The following is a 4234-nucleotide window of genomic DNA, read 5'->3' on the forward strand; positions in this document are numbered from 1 at the left end:
TGCGGGCGACGCTAGGCCAAGGCTAGGAATACAGGTGCGAAGAATTGGCCGCATCTGCGAGCCCGCAGGTGCGAGGCCTTGAACGCATATACAGAGATGAGAAGTTTGGGCTGGTTTCGCATATGCGCACCTGGGACCGCGGATGCGAGTACGCAGGTGCGAGGAAGGTGTCTGCAGGTGCGGAAGCTGGGTGATTAAGTGAGTTGCGCAGGTGCGGATTCTTGGACCGCAGGTACGAGAAAATGGCCGCATGTGCGAAAAATTTGGGCAGAAACCATAAATAGAACCCTTCGCGAATTTTGGTCATTCTTCACTGTGAGCACCTAATTTTTTACTTTCACTTGTCCCCCACACTTGCCCCCCATTCTTGTCCCCCATACTTTGTCCCCCACTCACAAACCTCATACCCTATTTTCAGCTATTAAAACACACACATAACACACCAAAAAAAAAAAAAGGACCAGCTGGCCACCCTCTCCTTCAACCCCCGTCGTTACCCACCTTTTCGATATATATCCTAGCAGCCCAATCTCTCAGCTCCAACCTTAGAACAACAGGAGCATCACCCTAATCTCCAAGACACATAAATGAAAAACGGCCACCCCACCTCTCGAAAACTCTCGGCCGCACACCCCACTAGCACAAAATCTCCATGATTCCTTCTATTTCCTTAGCTAAATCCTAGGCGATCTGTCTATTTCAAAGTCGAACTCCGGCAGAAAAGAAGAAGGGAATCTGAGGAAAAAGGCAAAAACGCAGCAGCAGCTTTATGCTCTGTTCATTGGTCACTAGTTCAGTTCAAGTGTTCCGGCGAGCTTCGAGGTCGTCGAAGGTCGTGGTCCGAGTCTTTGTTCAGGCGCAAGTCAAGGTATCCCGTTAGAGGTTTTCCAGTCAGCGAACGTCGCCGTCGATTTTCATTTCCGAAGTCGAAATTGTTGGCTTTTTCTGTACGTAGCAAAAGGTTAGAATTTTATCAATAAAGGGCCATCTTTACTTTCGATATTTATTTCATCCATGGCTTGATGCTTAATGTTGTTGAGCTTACATTATTTGTGCATTGTTTATGTGTTTATGAAGACGATTCATTCTTGGCGAAAAAAAATTATTATAACATTATACTGATTTTCAGTTTCTCTTTATTAGCTTACAACTGCAACTTAGTGGTAATAGTTATGGTTTTAGGTTCCATTTTTGTATTTCTATTATTTGTTAAATAGATTAGTTGAACGAGGTTTCGTTGTAATTGAATTTGGTGAGTCACCGTATAGTCTTGGAAAATGAAAAGTTTGCCGTGTGGTTTAATTTGAAGTTGGGTAATTTGGGTTACCGGACATAAGATTAAAATCATATTTTGCTTTAAGGATATTTGCTTGGTTTTGATAGTATATGAGCTAAGAGTTGGTTTGGTTTGCTAAACTTCTAACATAATGTTAATAATTTGTTAAGTTCCCTTTTTGGTGAATATGATTGCTTTTGCTGGAAATTCATGGAAACTGAAGTTCACATCTTTATCTCGCACACTATATTCATAATCTTTTGGCCTAACAAGGAACCCCTAATATAGTAAGAATTAACATCGACAGTATGCTTTTAGGCACGCTCTTAATTAATCAAATTATCGTGATTATGTATACGTTTGCGTGACATAATTTTGATTTTTCACATAAATCAAAGTACGCGTTCGCGCGACTTTGACCAAACATTCTTGATAATAATAAAGTGTTATTAATTGCGTACACGTACGCGTGCCATGTTTTTGACACACCAAACAAAATAAGTATACGTACGCGCGACTTATTTCAAGATAATTCTTATAAATCCAATCAAACAATAAAAGCGGACATAGTTAAAACATGAAAACCAATAAAACACAGGTTATCCAAAATTAATTCAAGCCAAGTTGTAGTCAATAAAGCGACCGTGCTAGAACCACAGGATTCGGGGAATCCCTTACACCTTCTCCCCATTCAACATAATTCTTTACCTGAACTTTATTTTTGCAGACCAATAATAAAAGAGTCAAACATTCCTTTGACTAGGGATTCAAATAAAAGGTGACTTGGAATACCTGAAAATCAATCCAAGTGGCAACTCTGAACAATAAAATAATCCCTAATCAAGTTTATTACTTTAATTGGAAAAACTCTTTAATCCACCATCCATAATACATATTTATCTTTGTGGGGGATAAAAAGGAGGTGTGACATTCACAATTTCAACTCGATTTTTGGAGCTTTTGGGAGAGATTTGAGAGGGAATCAAGGGGATTTCGTTGAGGTAAGTTACTTGAGCTCTATACTTGTATACTTGTGATTTTTCGTTGTTTTAATCATGGTAATTAGTGAAAATGAGGGGTTAGGGCTTGGAATTTTTGGAAAGTAATTTAAGGATTTGAAGGACCAAACAATGTCGGATTTTGATGAATTTGGTATGGTTAGACTCATGAGTGAATGAGATTTCTAGTTTTGTAAATTTGGTCAGATTTCGAGACATGTGCCCGGGGGCCGGGTTTGAGTCAATTTCGGGTTTTAGTCTAATTTAGTAGTTTTTCTTGTGGAATTCATTCCATTAGCGCGTATTGATGGTATTGTACTGATTGTGAATAGATTCGGAGCAATTGGAGGCCAAGTCCAAAGGCAAGATCATTGCGGGTTAGATATTTGACCGATTTGAGGTAAGTAACGATTGTAAATCTGGTCCTGAGGGTATGAAACCCCGGATTTCGTATCATTCTACTATTTTGAAGTGACGCACATGCTAGGTGACAGGCGTGTGAGCGTGCACTGTTAGGGATTTGTGACTTGGTCCATCCCGTAGCAACTGTAAAGTTGCATACTTTGTTGAAACCATTTAATACTTATATGTTTTAGAAAGAATTTCTGTAAATTGGGTTGAATGCCATGTTTGGGCCTTGCGCCAATGTTGTTTGGACCCTTAGGGGCTATTTCTTACCATCCTCTCATTATTTTCGATTGAAAATCTATACTCGGTCATGTTTATACTTGTTTACCGCATAACTCAGTTTTATGACTCTATTTTGATACATATAAATGTTTTGGGTTGAATGCCCTATTTTACTAAAATGCCCGAGTGGCTTGAGATACTTATGACTGAGTACGGCCGAGGGCCTGATTGGTGAGGATGAGTGTGGATCGGGGCTGCCCGCCTGCAGCATACTTATGACTGAGTGAGGCCGAGGGCCTGATTGGTGAGGATGAGTGTGGATCGGGGCTGCTCGCCTGCAACATACTTTATTATTATCGCACGTGAGTTGTCCGTGTAAATTATAGCGCTTGGGTTGAAGGAGCCCCTCCGGAGTCTGTACACACCCCCAGTGAGCGCAGGTACCTACTGAGTGCGAGTGCCGAGTGCCGAGTGCTGAGTGACTGGGAGACATGAGTGATTGTGAGGTATGCCCGAGTGGCACGAGTGACTGTGAGGTTTGCCCGAGGGGCTGTATATGAGTGATGTTTTGCCCGAGGGGCTGTTTATGATTTTATCATTTTTGCTCACTTTTGCATTGAGTCTTTGTTTGAAAAACTGTTGGAAAAATATCTTTAAATAATTTTTACTGGAACCGGGTTTAAACGAGATGATTTGATTCAAACACTGATTTTTAAAGCATGTTGTACTTTATTGAGATTTCATAATATGAATGTTATATGCTTTATTGCTCGTCACTACTGCTCAGTCTTTATTTATTGTTGTTACTTACTGAGTTGGTGTACTCACGTTACTCCCTGCACCTTGTGTGCAGATTCAGGTGTAGCTGGACACGGTAGTGGTTATTGAGTGTTCTGGTTGCAGATTTATTTTGGAGATAGCAAGGTAGCTGTTTGGCGATCGCAACCCCTGCTCTTCTCCCTCTTATCTTCCTCTAGTAGTATTTAGCTATTTTCCAGGTTGAGTTAGCCTTGATATTGTTTGACAGATTATAGTAGATGCTCATGACTAGTGACACCCTGATATCGGGCTTTTTCTTTTTCGCACTTCTGTTTTTCTTGGATTTGAACTCTTTAAATGGAGGTTTTATGTTAAATAATCATGAAATTATCTTTGAAATGAAAATATCAGTTTTTGTTTGGAAATGAGTCGGCTTGCCTAGTTCCACGATAGGTGCCATCACAACAGATTAGGTTTTTGGGTCGTGACAGATTGCTATCAGAGCCTAGGTTACATAGGTCTCACGAGTTATGAGCGGGTTTAGTAGAGTCTTGTGGATCGGTATGGAGAC

At 40.6% G+C, this 4234-nt stretch overlaps 1 long non-coding RNA gene across 1 annotated transcript; it reads left to right on the forward strand.

The window, feature by feature from the left end:
• Positions 1-481: 481 nt before the first annotated feature.
• On the forward strand, positions 482-4021 carry LOC142176483 (uncharacterized). The gene is made up of 3 exons (XR_012705121.1): positions 482-961; positions 2607-2674; positions 3758-4021. It is a non-coding gene; the product is annotated as an uncharacterized LOC142176483 (long non-coding RNA).
• The last annotated feature ends 213 nt before the right edge of the window (positions 4022-4234 follow it).

This window comes from Nicotiana tabacum, chromosome 22 (genome assembly GCF_000715075.1).
Source record: "Nicotiana tabacum cultivar K326 chromosome 22, ASM71507v2, whole genome shotgun sequence".
Classification (NCBI taxonomy): Eukaryota; Viridiplantae; Streptophyta; class Magnoliopsida; order Solanales; family Solanaceae; genus Nicotiana; species Nicotiana tabacum.